At 48.2% G+C, this 18,760-nt stretch overlaps 1 pseudogene; it reads left to right on the top strand.

Moving 5' to 3' along the window:
* The first annotated feature begins 540 nt into the window (after positions 1 to 540).
* Positions 541 to 18,760, top strand: part of LOC136491809 (uncharacterized) — a 35,065-nt pseudogene continuing 16,845 nt past the window's right edge.

The following is an 18,760-nucleotide window of genomic DNA, read 5'->3' as shown; positions in this document are numbered from 1 at the left end:
TAAAAAGTGTCATTCTCGCTTCCCAAAAAATCAAAGATTTTTAACTTTGACCAAATATATATACAAAAATATTATTATTTGTGGTACATAATCGGTATCATTGGATAGATCATTAAATATATTTTCAAAATAAACTTATTTGGAGAAACTAATGTTGCTAATATTTTCTTTAAACCTAGTTAAATTTTAAAAAGTTTGAACAATACAATTCTCGAGCTGACTTTTTTTATGGAACGGAGTAGCAGATGATAGCTATGTGAACCAGTATACATGCACCTAGGCCGTGAACTTGTTAAATGATGAGATATTTAGTTAAGAGTTGATATGCTCCGGTGATTGTAAATGTGGTGATATTATCCCACAATTGTAGCTAGGGTTTGTTGTAGTCTAACTGTTTCATGTAATCCCTGTACAATACCTCTATATAATGAAACACCGAGACCCCCTGAGGGGTATCTCATTGCCGCATATTTCCTTATATGGTATCAGACACCTTCTGTTCCTAACGGACATCGATCCGATCTGCATCGCCTCCTTCCCATGGCGGCCTCCTCCTCCATTGCGCCGCTTGCCTTTGGCCTTCTCCCCGTCGTCTCGGAGAAGCTCACCCACGGGAATTACAACATGTGGCACGCCACCGTGTCGTCTGTGCTCAAGGGTGCTCGCCTCGCTGGTTACATCCAGAGCACGGCTGCGCCCCCATCTCCGTTCCTCACCGATGCATCTGCATCTCCTGAGGATGGCAAGACGGTGGACCCTCAGCCCAATCCGGCGTATGAAAAGTGGGTGGCTGAGGACCAGATCGTCCTTAGCTACCTGTTCAACTCCCTCTCCAGGGAGGTTTTCGGCCAGGTCGCGACGGCGACCACAGCGACGGAACTTTGGGCCGTGATTCAAGATCTTCATGCTTCGCAGTCGAGGGCGCGCGTCATGTCCACGCGCATGGCCCTCACCACAGCGTCCAAGGGAACGTCGTCCGTGGCTGAGTTCTTTGTGAAGATGAAAGGCCTCGCCGACGACATGGCTTCGGCGGGCCGCAAGCTGGAGGACGAGGAACTTGTCTCCTTCATCCTCACCAGCCTTGGCGAGGACTTCGAGTCCATCGTGACCGCCATGGCCTCTCGCGTGGAACCGATCTCCGTCAATGAGCTATATGCCCAGCTCATCGCCTTTGAGCAGCGCAAGGAGATTAACAGCGGCGGGTTGCCATCTTCCGCTAATATGGCCGCCAAGGGTGGTCGCGGGGGAGGGGGGAACTCCCCCAACTCCAACTTCAACCAGTCTAGCGGCCGCAATGATGGTGGCTGTGGAGGTTTTCGTCGCAGCGGCGGTGGCCGTGGCAATGGTGGCCGTAGCAACGGTGGTGGCGGTGGCGGTGGCCGCAACTTCCTTCAAGGTGTCTTCTGCCAGCTGTGTGGGAAGGAGGGCCACACGGTGGTGCACTGCTTCAAGCGATTTGACGCCAACTTCATGGGGCCACCGCAAAAGAGCGTTTCGTCCGCAAGCACGGCACCCTATGGGGTGGACACCAACTGGTATGTTGATTCCGACGCAACGGATCACATAACCGGTGAATTGGAGAAGCTTTCCTTCCGCGATAAGTACCGTGGCGGAGAACAAGTGCTTACGACCAATGGGGCAGGTATGACAATTAATCACATTGGTCATAGTACTTTGCGTTTCCCAGTTCGTGATATCCATTTAAACAATGTTCTTCATGTTCTGAGTGCAAGTAAAAATCTTGTCTCTGCTCATCGTCTTGTTAAAGACAACAATGCCTTTCTTGAACTTCACCCACGACATTTTTCTCTTAAGGACCAGGTGACGAGGAAGACACTCCTAGAAGGGCGATGTGAGGAAGGTCTTTATCCATTGAAGCCATATGTACAAAATCATTCTCCACCGAATAAACAAGTTCTTGGCGCCTTCAAGACTTCCACCTCCTTGTGGCACAATCGCCTAGGTCATGCTTCATCACCCGTCGTTCAGAGGATTCTTAGTCATCATAAGCTTTCTTTTTCTAGTGATTCAAATAAAAGTGTGATTTGTGATGTGTGTCAGATGGGAAAAAGCCATCAGTTACCCTATCCTAAGTCAAACAGTGTGTCATCCAAACCTTTTGAGCTTGTGTTCACTGATGTATGGGGACCGGCACCAATCTCGGTGGGTCGGCATTCTTATTATGTCAGTTTTATTGATGATTTTAGCAAATTCACCTGGATCTATTTGTTGCGTTATAAGTCTAAACTTTTCCAATGTTTCCGTGATTTTCAACACATGGTTGAGCGCTAGTTTGATCATAAAATTCTTGCAGTGCAGTCGGACTGGGGAGGAGAATACCGGTCCCTCAATTCCTTCTTTAAGCGCCTAGGCATTGCTCACCATGTTTCTTGCCCACATGCACACCAACAAAATGGATCCGCTGAACGCAAACACCGCCATATAGTCAAAGTCGGTCTCTCCCTTCTTGCACACGCATCCATGCCACTAAAATATTGGGATGAAGCCTTCCTAACAACTGTTTTCATCATTAACCGCCTACCGTCTAAAGTCATCACTAATGATACACCACTCGATCGTCTCCTTGGCACTCCTCCGGACTACTCCTTCTTTAGAACCTTTGGATGTGCGGTATGGCCAAACTTGAGGCCTTACAATGCTAAGAAACTCCAATTTCGTTCTATACGTTGTGTTTTCCTTGGGTATAGCAACTTACACAAGGGTTTCAAGTGCCTCGATCCCTCTACAGGTCGTGTGTATGTCTCACGTGATGTGGTCTTTGATGAATCGGTATATCCTTTCTCTCAGCTCCATCCTAACACCGGGGCCCGTCTCCGTGCCAACCTTGAACTCCTACCCGATGCACTTAAGAACCCATCACCTGAATTTGGGAATGCTCATGTACATGATCAATGCTTGGTTAATTCTGACCCCACTAATGCTGTGTCAAGTTCTTCTTCCTCTCTGGATGCAACAGGAACAAGTCCGGTGGAAAACGGCGAAGAAACAAGGGCATCTGAGCGCTATTTCATGTGCTCCATGGATTCGGCGCGTTGTGACAACGCCGGTACGCCCTCCGGGGTGGATTCGCCTGCTCCTTAGACTGACGCGGGATCAGAGTCTGGGTCGGTCGCGTCCGGGTCTGGTCCTGCTCCTCGACTGTGCCCACGGCTCCCGGACCGTCTACTGGCACACTGAATCCCGGTCTTGATCCTGGTCTCGGTGCCACCTCATCACCCGTGTCTTCATCGATGTCAGGAGATCTTTCTTCTGGATCCCCTACGGCTACTGCTCCTTCAGCCTCGTCTGTGCCAGCTACGGTTGCTCCGCCTCCACATCGTCATGGCACACGGTTACAACATGGCGTCACCAAGCCCAAGCAATACACTGATGGCACAGTGCACTAGGGTCTTCACAGCTCCGTTGATGCAGCCGAACCAGACAGTGTTAAAGCCGCTTTGCAAGATGATTGCTGGGCTTCGGCCATGAACAAGGAGTACACTACCTTAATGAACAATCGAACCTGGCATCTGGTTCCTACACCGAGAGACAAGAATATCATAGGGAGCAAGTGGGTATACAAAGTCAAACGAAAAGCTGATGGCACAATCGATCGGTACAAGGCACGTCTTGTTGCGAAGGGTTACAAGCAGCATTATGGGATTGATTACGAGGATACCTTCAGTCTAGTTGTTAAGGCTGCAACCATCCGCCTTGTCTTGTCAGTGGCAGTCTCAAAGGGTTGGTCTTTGCGCCAGCTGGATGTACAGAATGCCTTTCTTCATGGTGTTCTTGAGGAAGAGGTCTATATGCGTCAGCCTCCGGGATACGAAGATGAGAAACATCCAACCTATGTTTGCAAACTAGATAAGGCTCTTTATGGTCTCAAACAGGCTCCACGTGCTTGGTATGCATGACTTTGCGGCAAGCTGGTTCAGCTGGGGTTCACACCATCCAAGGGGGACACATCTCTGTTCTTTTATCACAAAAGGACAGTTACTATGTTTGTGCTGGTGTACGTTGACGATATCATTGTGGCGAGTTCATCTTTGGCAGCAACCAAGGCGTTGCTCACAGATCTTGAGGCCGAGTTTGCACTCAAGGATCTTGGTGATCTCCACTACTTTCTTGGCATTGAGGTGAAGAGAAGCAGTGATGGCCTGGTCATGTCTCAACAGTGGTATGCCACTGATGTTGTGAAGCGCGCCAACATGTGGAATTGCAAGCCGATTGACACCCCTATCTCTATAGCCGAGAAGCTCAGTCTCACTAAGGGTGACAGCCTTGGGGAAGCAGACTCCACCAAGTACCGGAGTGTGGTTGGTGCTCTTCAGTACTTAACGCTCACCAGACCAGACTTATCCTTCGCGGTGAACAAAGTTTGCCAATTCCTTCATTCACCTACGATAGTGCATTGGAGTGCTGTGAAAAGAATTCTACGCTATGTCAAAGGGACTCTCATGATGGGTCTGAAACTACGGAAATCCAATTCCACTCTTGTAAGTGCGTTCTCTGATGCCGATTGGGCAGGATGTGTTGATGACAGGAGATCAACGGGGGGATTTGCAGTGTTCTTTGGGCCAAATCTTGTGTCATGGAGCGCTCGCAAACAACCCACAGTGTCCCGTTCTAGTACTGAAGCCGAGTACAAGTCTTTAGCCAATGCGACGGCGGAGATGATGTGGATTCAAAGATTGTTAACAGAACTTGGTATATCACACTCCTCGGTGGCTCGGTTGTGGTGTGACAACATTGGTGCTAAGTACTTGTCTGCTAATCCAGTTTTCCATGCCAGGACAAAGCACATAGAAATCGATTTTCACTTTGTGCGTGAACGGGTGGCGCAAAAACTGTTGGACATCAGATTTATTAACACTGGTGATCAGGTAGCTGATGGTTTTACAAAGCCTATTTCTGCAGCAAAGTTACGAGAATTTAGATTCAATCTCAACCTTGTAAGTGGCTGAGATTGTGGGAGGATGTTAAATGATGAGATATTCAGTTAAGAGTTGATATGCTCCGGTGATTGTAAATGTGGTGATATTATCCCACAATTGTAGCTAGGGTTTTGTTGTAGTCTAACTGCTTCATGTAATCCCTGTACAATACCTCTATATAATGAAACACCGAGACCCCCTTAGGGGTATCTCATTGCCGCATATTTCCTTATAGAACTAACATGAACTAACATGGAAGTGATATAGAGAGAAGTGATACGAGTACGTTGTACGTATGATACGGTGAGAAACGACCCGGAAACCAACAAAAAAAACCATGTGAGCGGTTGTCCTCTGGATTATCAGTCTGTTCGCTTGCTCGTATACGATTGTGGATTATAAGCTGAAACAGTACTTTTCTCACACACTAAATCAGCCAATAATCTGCGATCGTTTAGGATGAAACGAACGGGTTCTATGTTTGTGACGAAACGGCAAAACGCCAGGTAATAAGCTACTCAATGATTGAATGCCACATACTGTATATGATACATACATGTACAAAACTCTGCATCTGATATGGACTAACGAGTAGTAGTTCAGTAGTGCCGACACCGTAGGTAGAAATACAGGCAGTGCCAGGCAGCCAGGCAGGCATATGTTTCCATGTCCTGGAAACACACCACCTTGCTCGACGATCTGTCGCCTAGTCACTCTCATCATAATTCGCCCATTTTTTGGAAGGTGCTCCTTTGCTGGTGTCAGTGTAGCACATGATAAATTAAACTTTTATGTACCCGATGAGCAGACCCATGCGGAGCAAATTTATAAAGCTTTATTAATGGCACCAAAAAAGTTCTGTTGATGAACCGATCAAGGTCGCACCAATCTGTACGTACGTACAATTAAACTGCAAACCAAGAGGGCGACTAGCACAATAGTAATTGGTATAATCAATTTGCGCCAAACATGGGCGTGCTCTTTCGCTTCTTTGGACCATTGCATGCATTTAGACCCATCAGACCCAAACCTAAAATAGGTCTTCAACAAAATACCTATAGTCTCTAACAAAGTACTTATATAAGAGACCTATTTTGAGTGTCAAAAGAGGTATAACACAAATCTGAGTACCCTCTCTCCTAAAGACCCATATGTAGAAATGGTTCTCTTTTAAGTCTTATTGTCCAAGAAGACTAAAAATGAGTATTGAATCATTTACTTGTAGCGCTAGCTAAACGTGAAATGTGTCTTGTATTTTGACTAAGGCTTGTTGGAGATAGTGTAGGGACATGCATATGGGGCATGAAAGCAGCACTGGGGCAAGACGGCCTGTACAACGCAGGAGATCTAGTAGGTCTAGCTGGGCCGCGCGCGGGGGGGGGGGGGGGGGGGGGTGGGGTATCAAAAACATGAGCAATAAGTACCGGTACAAAAAGAGATCTCAGATCTGGGGAAATTGAAGGTGCTGCTTCACCTCCAAGGGACCATGTCCATGTATGCGATCGTCGTCCTTTGGGGTGCCGGTGCGTGACCTGGGCAAAAATAACCGAGAGCTGAAAATTAAAAACCGAATAGAAATAGCCGGAACCAAAACCGAACTAACAGAAACCGAATATTTCGGTTCCTAATTCGTTCCTAGTTCTAAGTAACCGAAATAAGTACGGTTAGTTCGGTTCTTGGGCTCAGTTAACCAAAATAACTAAAGTTACCAATGTGGCCCAGCAATCCGAAAGAAAAGGCCCAGCCCAACGAGCCTTAGTATATATACAACCTTCCCAAACCCTAAAGGACCACTCCACTTCCTCCCTCCTAGCCGCCACCGGACTCCACGAGTGCACGCCTTCCTCTTTCTCCCCCCTCCCGAGTCCCTCGTCCAGTTCCTCACCCCGTCTCTCATCGACTGCCAAGTCTCTCTCTCGCACTGCTTCTCTTAGATCTGGCGGCGACAGCATGGCCCCGTTCCTCCCTCCCTCTCCTTCGTCCTAGTATCTTGCGGCGGCAGCACAGGAGCTAGCGAGTTACGAGGCGGCGAGCAGGGCGAGGCGAGGCACAATGGCTAGCAGCGTGAGGCACGGAGACGCGTGGGTCCGCAGGCGAGGTGGCACACACCGCGCAGGGCCGTGCCGCCGCGGGCGCTGGGTGATGCAAGGAGATGCGCGAGCCGCGGGCGAAGATGTTTTTCGATCAATAACCCTGAAACAAATGATTTGTTCATCGCTACTCGGATGAGTGATTTGTGTAGCTAGCTTTTGTAACTTGGATGTGCGATTCCGTGAGTTCTTTTTTCTATGTTTATAGACCGTTGGTTAGTTCGATTATAACCGGAACCAAACCGAATTAATCGAAACCGAATTTGGTCGGTTCCTAGATTTTAGAAGAACCGATCGGCTGCCATTTCTTAGGGAACCAAATTTGTCAAGAAACCAAAGAACCTAACTGATCGGTTTCGGTTAACCGAATGCCCAGCCTGACCGGTGCGTGCAAGCTGCTTTTTAGATAAGCCGGAGACGCCAAATAATACCCCGGCAGGCGGCAGGCCCAGCGATCCGACCGATCCGTACGCGGCCCGCGGAGATACTCCGTCTCCGTCCTCCAGCTCCCAGTCAGCAGCGCCATGAAACTGCCGCGGCGTCCGCATCCGTTCATGATGGTGTCGCTGTACCGGCGAGCATAGGAGTACGATCGTTTCCGTGCCATGCGAGCTGTAGGTGCCTGTCGCAGTGTCCCGACGTCTGTCGCTGCATGATCATGATCGCAAGAGGGCCATGGCGTCTTTAGTTTTTTTCTGCCCCACGTACGAGACCATATGGCCATGGCACTACGGCAGGCAGCTGGCTGGCCGGCGTACGTAACCGCCTAACGCTAGGTGCCGCACCGCCCGTTTCGTCGCCGTGCAGACGTGCATTGCATCCGACGACATGAAGGCCGGCCACGTGAAGATGTACCTAGCTAGCCCGTCGCGTCGACCGCCACTCGGTGGACCGGCAGCGTCGTCGGACCGTCGGACAGTCGGAGCGCCCACCACGCGCGCACCCCCAGGTTGGGTTGCGTCGGTGGGAGTTAAAGGCATCAACCATCAAAGGTTGGCCGTTGCCCGTTGGCAATACTCCTCCCACTGTCCGAATTTTTTTTAGCCTTTTTTTTTGAAAAAAAATTCACTTCTCGGCGCCATCGTCGCTGGCGTCGAGGTCTTGGGCTCGATGTAGACGTGGCGGTGACTTGATAGGCAGCTCGACGCCGTAGAGCTTGGCGTCGTAGATCCTGGTGCTGAGCTTGGCGCTAGGATCTATGACGCCGAGATGATGTTTTAACCCCGCCCCAACCTTTCTGCCGGAGCCTTCTTCCTCTTCTTTCTCCTCCCTCTTGGATTTTTTCTCTTTCCATTTCACCCTACCTCACGAATCGGCATATTGGACCTTAGAAACTTTGATTTGATCCTTAGATCTTCGAGAGCAAGGTATCATCGCTCCCCTCCTAGTTTCTTTCGCATCGATTCGGTATATATTAGTCGGATTTTTTAACCTAAGAATCGTCATTACTTAGGGTTTCATGCAATTTTTAATATTTGTATTATACAACCATAAGATGCCAAGGCGTGGAAAACCTAGCAAACCAAGGTAGCCACAGCGCATGTTGTTACGTTATGGGTTCATTGTTGTGCATCAAATGGGAAACCCTAGGTTTAGGGTTTAATATTAATTGCTTTTGGTTCTTAAAACGAAATTGGTTGTATTGTAGTTATGACCAGATGACCGAAAATGCCTTCGACCCATTGCATCTGCCTAGTGGTGTTCCAGTGCCCATGTGCTTTTACGGCGATCCTTGCAAGGTAGCCAAGTCCGATGAAGAGGACACATATAGGCAGAGGTATTGAATGTGTTCCAATTTTGCGTTTGAGCCTACACTTCGTTAGCACCGCATTAACAAGATGGTGATGAATTGATGTTTATGTCATATGACATCTTGCATGATTTTTTTTATTTTATAACAATTGCATTTTTTGCAGACCTCTCCACCGCTCTGTGATTTTGAGCAGTGGATCGACACTGAGATCAAGCCTGAAGACAAAGAATGGATGCATAAACTATTGCGGTGGGAGGCAGAGGACATGATACGCCCCTAATGGGCCCAAACATGATACACGGTCCAACGGACCAAAAGACGGTGTCGCAGCACCCTGGCAGATTCTGGACGCTGACTTGTTTCAACGATTCCCGTTGATTCCAAAGAGCTTTGGATGTGAGACCACTTGGATTGGCTTCTTTATCAAATTAGCTTTCCATCCATATGTGGATCGTAGAAAACAGAGTCCGGATGCGTCCTGGGTGACCAGTTTAAGGCAGACTGGTCCTGGAGGCCGAGGCAGACTCGAATTCTTGTTGGACTGGGCCTCCGGCTTGTGTTGGACATCCTTGCTGGTCATCATCACCTCCACCACTTCCTCTAAGTCTTTCATGACCCTCTCCAATATTCCTAAGGAAGATAACATCATTAGGTAGTAGTCTATTCTCAAAAGTATAAAAAGTATCGCTTAAGAACGAGCTCACCTCTAAATTGAGTTGTCGCTTTCGAGCCCGGGTCATTGGACCTTGCATGACGGTTGGAGGATCAGCGGGTACCTCTGAAGAAGTGATGTCCTCATCACATCACCTGGCCATTCATGGTCTAGGGCCTCGACATGGTAGGACCCCTCAAAAAGGGCCTGGGTGGCTTCGCTCACCTACTCATAGCAGTCGACAAGTTCACCAAGTTGATAGAGGCCAAGCCCATCACCAACATCCACTCGGAAGAGGCGGTCAAATTCTTCATCGACATCATCTACCGGTTTGGCGTTCCTAATTGTATCATCACTGACCACGAAACTAACTTTATTGGAAAGAAGTTCCTAAACTTCAATAATGGATACGACATCAGGATTGACTAGGCCTCGGTCGGACACCCACGTACTAACGGTTAGGTCGAGCGTGCCAATGGCATGGTCCTCCAAGGACTTAAGCCACACATCTTCAACTGACTCAACAAGTAAGCCAGGAAATGGGTTGCAGAGGTCCCAGCGATCCTCTGGAGCCTGAGAACAACCCTGAACTGATCCATGAGGTTCACACCCTTCTTCCTGGCCTATGGAGCTAAAGTAGTATAGCCCTCTGACCTCGAGCACGGTGCCCCAAGAGTGATGATTTTCGACCATGACCAAGCCACGGAGGCTTAGCAAGACACAGTCGACCTGCTCAAAGAGGCCCATGAGACAACCGTCATCCACTCCGCTCGCTACCAGCAAACTCTCCACAGGTACCACGAAAGGAAGATCAGGGGGAGGATCCTCGAAGTCGGTGATCTCGTACTCCGGAGGACCCAATCAACGAAGAAAAAACACAAACTCTATCCACCATGGGAAGGACCCTATACGGTGACCGAAGTGATCCGACCGGGCACCTACCGACTAGAGGACGACAACGGCAACGTTCTCACCAACACTTGGAACATTGAACAACTACGTCGTTTTCCCCCTAAATTTGGTTTTACCGCTTTTTAGTCAACACTTGCTCCTGTAGAGCACCCTAGCCCAAACACTTTTAGCTCGGGTCACTCGGGGGCTCCATGAGGGTACAATACTAAATACCACCTCTCTTTTTTACTATCATATGGTAACAACTTTGTCCCCGAACAGAAGTGCATTCCATTCCTTTGATTGCCCTACATGACTTTGTTCTTACTCCTAACTGAACGCGCCCTACCACGACCTACGGTTACGAGTAGTCGAGCTCCTCGGGCCATGCCTAGGTTCTTAAGCCATAGCCTACGAAACTAATGGGCAGGTGTGAAAAAGAAAGGATAAAAACAAAATCTATGCTAGGATAAAAAACAAGGAACGGATAGTGGTTCTATCACAAGAATAGAACTGATGGATTCATTGATACAAAAACTGTTCACATGGGGCTCACCCACGAACTCGACTATTACATTTTCTAACTACTTCTACTGCAAATATGACTGCGGCCGCTCAACGACATCGCCTGACGCCAAAGGAGAGGCCATGGCACACGCCGTCGGACATAACCACTGCCATAGGGGCCCCGCTCGGTTCCTCTCCCTCGACTTTGGTGAGCACAATGGGTACCTCAAGGGCGTCTCACCCATAGATGCTCAGTAGAAGAGCATGGAGCATTGGACCTTCTCATAGAGTCAAGGCAGCTCCTAGGCTGGGATGCTGCCACCAAGCATGATCCTGGGCAACTTCCCCTCCGACAAGGCTCGCCCGGTGAAGATCTAGCAGAAAAAATCCACACACGACTCCATCCCAAAAAAGGCCTCGTAGATGAATCCAACGCGCCACCTCCTTCGATGGAAGCCGCCCCTTCTTAGGCTAAAATGGCCAGCACTGCCTCAGGTAGCCTCTAGCTTGACATCGTGCTCTGGATTGATGAAAGGATCTGTAAGTCCTCCCCCTCGCTTACCCTCTCTCTCACTTAGGAACCGCCGCGGCATATAGGCACTCTCGGTGAGGAGAAAGAAGGAAAGGCAATAGTTGGAGAATAGGCAAAGGACTACAACGAGAAACCCTCTCCCTCCCCCTATTTAAAGAGGAAATGCAACAACTAAAGAGGGGCAAAAGATCAAAGCAAAAAACTCTCTCCCTTCCCCCATTCAATGCGGACGAGAAACGATGGGATGCACCCTGACCGATGGGACGTACACTGACTGACGAAATGATGCCTGGTCAGACGGAACGACACCTGGTAAGATGGGACATGGCCTGGGTATGTCCCACCACTACCACACACCGGGCGCAAAAACCAAAGCGTCACCACATGCAGGCGGCTCTCTGCCTCCCTAGGCGGGACTTGGAAAAAACCAAACAACAGGATCTCCGCCAGGAGATACCATTGGGCTTCCTAAGTCGATCGAATGGCTTAGAAAAACACACCGAGGGACAGGTAAGGAGCAAAGGGACGCCCAATGTAGGCCATGCTGACTCCGTCATGAACGACGAGCATGGGTCCCAGTCGGACATTTCTGAGTGGAGGTCTTTAAACCCCATCACTCGAGTCATGAAGGTAACACTACTGACCCCACCTATTTCCTTATATAATCATTCATACATGCATTCAATCCATAAGCCTGTGCCCCCTGGATGATTCAGGCCCTGAATCGCCTGAGGGCTCGGGAACTAAGCCATCACAAATACGACGAAATGCATCACAACGCTCCGTGTTGCATCATGAAGTAGTAGTTGCCTCATTCAACATGAGCAACGACTGACCAAGGTTCAAAGGCTAGCCCACGAAGGGCTCGAGGCCACCCCACGTCAAACGGAGCTAGGGGAGAAAATACAGATGAGCCTCGTGCGGCCCTCACCTAGTCTACCGCAAAGTAGACAGGGTCATCTCAACCTTCCCGTTCGATCCTAAACCTCTACCAAGCCCACAGAATCTCCATCGAGTGGAGGCCAGTAGGACACCTAGGTCGGTCTCTGGAATGACCCAGGCATCTGTCGGGTTGCAGGTAAAGGAGTAGTGGAATGTCATAAGAGGGCTATGCCGACCCCGTCATGAATGACGGACCCAGATTCCACTCGATCATACCCGTTAGTGAACTCACCGAGCGCGTCACTCGAGCCCGAGCGATCGAGGCAAGCGACAAAGCTTAGCCCCTCCGGTTATGAGAAATCGAGGATGGGGTAACGCACACAACTCAAAGCGACCCCTACCAAAGCCTAAACAGGGCTCGGGGGCTCAAGACACCCAAAAAACCTAGGTCTATGACCCCAAACTCACCCCATCCCTCGGCTACGCTTCGACTGCACACCAAACGCCTAGGTCTGCAACGCCGAACTCACCCATCCCTTAGCTACGCTTTAACTGCACACCAAACGCCTGGGTCTGTGACCCCAAACTCACCCCGTCCCTTGGCTACGCTTTGACTGCACACCAAACGCCTAGGTCTACGACCCCAAACTCGCCCCATCCCTTGGCTACGCCTCATCTGCACACCAAAATGCCTGGGTCTGCGACCCCAAACTCACCCCATCAGGATCCGCGAGCTCCGCCTCGCTTGATCCCTAAAATAACTGACTAACTGCCTTGGCTATGTGGACTGCACCGAGGCCAGGATCCATGACTCTGACTTACCCGATCCCACGGCACGCACCAACGCCAGGACCTACGAGCTCTGTCTCATCCGATCCCTAAACTAACTGCCTCGCTCGATCCCACGATGTGCACCAACGCGCCAGGATCCACGAGCTCCACCTCTCCTAATCCCAAAACTAAACCGCCTCGACTGCGCAATGATGCCTTGGTTGATGACTCTATCTCAACTAAAAACACGCACACATGCCCGCTAAAAAACCCCTAGACAATTCTGCCCGAATCTCCCGAGGGCTCGGGGGCTACACCCGCGGGTGCGCTTGTGCGCACCCATTGACGAAACGAAAACCTCCCCCGCTGGCAACATGAAAAACCCTCTAGATGGTTTCGCTCGAACCACCCGGGGGCTCAGGGGCTACACCTGTGGGTGCGCTCGCACACACCCGCCATCAAGACAAAAATCCCCCAGACGATTCTACCCGAATCGCCCGGGGGCTCGGGGCTCCTGTCGGGTTCATAAACCCGGGGTCCCTCGCGGACCGGCTTCCCAACAAAGGCTTGGCCCAGCCGGCAATATTGCAAACAACACACAACTCATGGGCTGGCCCAAGTACCTAAATGATTGGCCAGAAGGGCGATCCAATCACTGACCGGAAGGCCTGGCCGAGGAAGAACGGTGCCCATTTCTGACTCCGACGCACCTCTCCGACCAGAGCGCTCGCTTTGGTCTCTAGCCCGCCTCCAGATGGCCTCTCCGACCAGAAGGCCTAGCGAAAACACCACTTCTGACTCCGACCCATGTCTCCGACCAGGGATGCGCCAGCCCCCTACTCACTACTCTTCTCCGACTAGCGCGATCGAAGCCGACTGGAACCAACCGACCGAGGATGCTCGCTTGGTCAGGATCAAGAAATGGACGGAGAAAGTAAGACAGGGTGCATGAGTCAAAGCTGCAATACCGAGGATCATACCCTATACACCTATAGAAATAGTACTCTGTGACCTCCCTGGCACGACAGAACCCAAGTAGTGTTGTAGGTGCCAACATCTTCCCCTATAGTATTGTGGGCGCCATTAACTCCCATATGGTAAGGCTCCCTCCACATGCCTCTGGGCATCGACAGTGTTGTGGGCACCGACATTTACCATACCAGGCGAACATTGTAAAACCCCTTGCATGCCTCTTGGTATCAACAGTGCGGTAGGTGCCGATATTTGCCATACCCAAAGAAGACAACACAACCTCCCACGTGCATCTGACATCCAACAGTGTTGTGGGCGCCTACCATCATCTTGTACCCATCGGCGTGGGAAGCAAGACTTAGCAGCAAACATACTCCATCCCTCTCACTTATAAGGTCATCCCCTTCATCTATAAAAGGGGATGCGCTCTCTTCCAATAGAGAAGATTCATTCAGAATGATCAAGTTCACTACTACACAACAGCAGAACCACCAGGTTCAAACCATGAGCACACGCTCAAACCCTTAGCTCATAGCGGGGCTCCCATCACTCTCGGCCCTTCCAACCGGAGTCTGACCGGACGTCTTGTACCCCCTATCTTTCTCCTTCTCGTTTGTAACCCCACTACAAACTTTGAGCACCTGGGCTCAGGAATAAAGTCACCAACCAACTCAAACTAGACATAGGGCATGTTGCCTAAACCAGTATAAACCCTATGTCATTGAGTGCTAGGCCACCTCCGATCACAACGTATGACAAAACTACAAATATTTACTTGTTGGTCACTTTCTGCACCGACAGCTACTTTGAGTGACTTTGGAATCAAGTTCAAACAAGTGCCATTGCTTTGTGACAATGAGAGTGCCGTGAAGCTCACCAACAACCTGGTTCAACATTCAAGAACAAAGCACATAGATGTCTGCCATCATTTCATAAGAGACCACCACCAAAATGGGACATTTGCATTGAGAGTGTGGGCACCGAAGATCAACTTGTCGATATATTCACCAAGCCACTTTATGAGAAGAGGTTTTGTAAGCTAAGGAATGAATTGAACATACTTGACTTCTCAAATATGTGTTGATGCACCCTCATTATATGACATGCCTCTCTTTCGAACAAAGCAAGGTAAAGTTGATTGACATGTCATTCATCCATTGTTAAAGACTTGTTTAGTGCATCTAGTCATTCCTATCATGTCTTAGGCTCATTCATGAAAATCAAATGAATTTGATGCTTTTATGGTACCACTATTGCTTGTATGCTTGAAATGATCTAGTGATAGCATATGACATGTTTGTGGGCTTGTAAACCTAGTGTTCTATCTAGAAAATGAGGTATTAGTGTTTAACTCAACATGGTGCATGATAACCCTTATTTGGAGGTGTGAAGAAGCTTGCCTTTGGATCAAACCGAGTTAAATATCTTTTGCAAGTGATCTAGATTGAACCAAATTGGGAAAATGATCCTCACTTAACATGGTTTCACCCCAACCTATCTAAAATTTGAGCTCACCTTTTGTGCTAATTGTTGACAAAGGGGGAGAGAATTGACAAAGATAGTTAGAGATAGGGGGAGCAAATAAATGAAATGACATTGTAAAGGGATTAATTAAAATTTGAAGCGCACAAGTAGGGGGAGCAAGCTCACAAACTTGTATGTTGCATTTGTATGTGCATTACATATGTTTGCTTGCATGGCACAAGTTCTTAAATTCCCTATCCATGCTTGTGTGCTGTATGCTAGATTGTAGAAAATGATTGATGTAATGAAAACTAGCATGCATGGGATAGCTAGATATACCTTGATCTTTTACAAGTGATACTAGAACCTTACTTCTAATGTCGATCTCATGAGGTATCTAGTTTATCTTTGCTTTTCAAGTGCTATCTAGCAAATCATGGTGTTAAGGATGGTGTTCAAATGGCAACTCTGATTGGTATCATGCTTCAAAGGTCCATTCTTTACACCTTAGCATCATTTGGTAGCTATTACTCTCCCAAACTTCAAATCCATGCATATGTACAAGCTTTCAAATCCAAACTCTTAGCACATATGTAGGGGAGCTAATACTACCAATTTGGGTTGATAAAACTTGTCCATAATCTTTACACATGATAATATGCTTGGGCAAGCAACATGAATCCAAAAAGATTTCATTGAATATTTTTGTAAATAGGTTGTCATCAATTACCAAAAAGGGAGAGATTCAAAGCCCTAGTTTGGTTTTGGCTAATTGATGAAACTTAAGTACTAACCTTTGTCATGAGTGTCATGTGGGCAAGGTTGGTACAATCCAAGTGATGGAGCATGGTGATGAAGTCCATGGAGATGGAAATGGACATATGTTAATGATGATCAAGCTCAACTTGGAAAAGAAGAAAGAGAAAAATAAAAACCAAGAAGATCAAGGCAAAGGTGTATAATAGGTTTTTGTTTTGCACTCAAGACACCATAGAGGGTGTGAGTGACTTAGGATCGATAGCCATACTATAAATAGGGGGAATCTTTGGCTAAACGGTTTATCGAGTGCCACTTGGTGACATGACTTTTGCATATGCATTTAGGAACTTAGTGTGCTAACTTTGACCCTTGTAAAATGCTTTGAAAAATGCTAACACACGTGCACATAAGTTCTACACTTTGTGGTTAGCAAGTTGGAAGTAATGGTGAAGTAGTTGTGGAAAAAGAAAAACAAGGAGACAACAGTGACCGGACGCTGGCCGACCAAGTCCGGTCAATTTTAAACTTGGCGTGAAGCTAGCCGAAGGTGCAGTGTTGTGATCAGATGCTAGCCTAGCTTGACCGGCGCATCTGGTCATAAGTTGAGAGGCAGTAGTTTCATGCGATTAGACGCATAGGGTGCGCATCAGGTGAAGGATGACTTACGGTGACATCAGCTTGATAGGCGCACGTGTAGTAGCAAAGCACTGACCTGATGCACGAACGCGTTAGGTCGTCTCTGACCTGATGCATCTAGTCAGCTATAAGTGGCTTAGGAACCTCTCTGGAAATGATCTGACGTTGTGTGGTTCTGAGTCTGATCATTTGAGCAGTGAGTCCAATCGTCACTTAACTGCGTGAGCACTCGGGAGTTAGCTGATGGAGATCAACGAGCGACATTTAAAGGAGGTGACATGTGGTGGTGATCTGTCGACCAGACGTAGGAGGCGTGTGTCCGGTCACCCCTGATCGACATGTTTGGTTGCCCCGTGGAGTGCTGAAGTGAGTGCCTAATGTTACTATTCATTTGGGGACATCTATAAATAGTGTTTGGCTAGCTCCAAGGCACTTCTCTTGGCACTTTGACATTCCTAACATCCTTGTGAGCCTAAGCAAACACCTCTCACTCATCTTCATCATTGATTCTTCATCATAGTGAGATTGGGAGTGATTCCAAGTGCATTTGCTTGAGTGATTGCATCTAGTGGCACTTGGGGATCATTGTGGCTGTGGATTTCTTATTATTCTTGGTGGTTGCTACCACCTAGATGGCTTGGAGCAGTGGAGGAGCTTCGGCGCGTGTTGGTGATTGTTTGTGGCCCGCACCGGTGATTGTGAGGGGTCTTGTACCTTCCCTAGCGGAGAGCCAAAAGGTAACTCTAATGGATTGCTCGTGTCATTGAGTTACCTCACTTGTGGGTAGGTTCTTGTGGTGTCAATTGTGTGGACGAGGTTCATGCAACAGCTCTTAGCTGCCAAACCACCAAGTGTTGGTCGACACAACGGAGACTAGCATGCCGGCAAGCACGTGAACCTTTGGAGAAAAATTAGTTGTCTCTTGCCCTTTGGTATTCTCCCGGTGATTGAATTGGTATTCATCTTGTGATTGGTTCAGTCCTCAATACGGTGGTATAACCACCTCACTCTCTCCATTACTCTCTCGCAAACTAGTTGTAGCAAGCTCTTTAGTGTAGCTAGTTTTGAGAGCTTGCTTTGTAGCTTAAGTTTATCTAGTGGAGCTCTTTAGTATAGCAAGTTTGAGAGCTCTTAGTGTGTAACAACTTAGCCCTTGTGTGTGCCTAGTGATTATAGCAACTAGAATTGTTTTGGACAGGTGGCTTGCAACCCTAGTAGAGCTAGAGCAAAATTGCAAGATGCAGTTTGTCCTACAAATCCAATTGCTCTAGTGATCTTGTAGATTTTTAAATAGGCTATTCACCCCCCCCTCTAGCCATATTAGGACCTTCCAACATCGCTGGGTTTCCCTAGGTCGGCCAGCAAGCCTAGGGCGCCATTCTTGGTTGCTAGATCAAGGGATGAACAACATGTAGGATGGAAAAGAGGGTAAAAGAGTTGGAGTAGATTGATGTTGTCGATTGGATAGATGGGAACTCAATCAGCCATGATCCTCTCAAATATAGAGAGGGGGTGGTCTTATCCCAGTAGGAAACCTCTCCAAGACTTAATCTCCATGACTCTCCCTGATTCGGACTGCAAAAATTAGAAGTTCTGATAGGGCGTCAAAAGTTCTAATTTTCACGCAAAGCCAACACCTCTAGGCAAACATCAAAAGTTCTGACGGGGGGTCTGAAGTTCTAATTTTTGCACAAAGCCAACACTTCTAGGTGAAAATCAGATGTTCTGACATGGGGTCAGAAGTTCTAGTAGGGTGAGATTTTCATAAGGGAACAACTCCTTCATCCAGACTCCGGAACACAATGGTTTAGTCATCCTCACTTCAATGATTTCATAGAATGGACAATTTTGAGTGTCAACATATGCCCCTTTTTTAGGTGAATGATGCTTGAACCTGAAAACACTTAATCAAAC

Source organism: Miscanthus floridulus, chromosome 11, assembly GCF_019320115.1.
Source record: "Miscanthus floridulus cultivar M001 chromosome 11, ASM1932011v1, whole genome shotgun sequence".
NCBI lineage: Eukaryota > Viridiplantae > Streptophyta > Magnoliopsida > Poales > Poaceae > Miscanthus > Miscanthus floridulus.
Note: the sequence above shows the minus strand (reverse complement) of the source record. Positions and strands in the feature narration are given on the sequence as shown.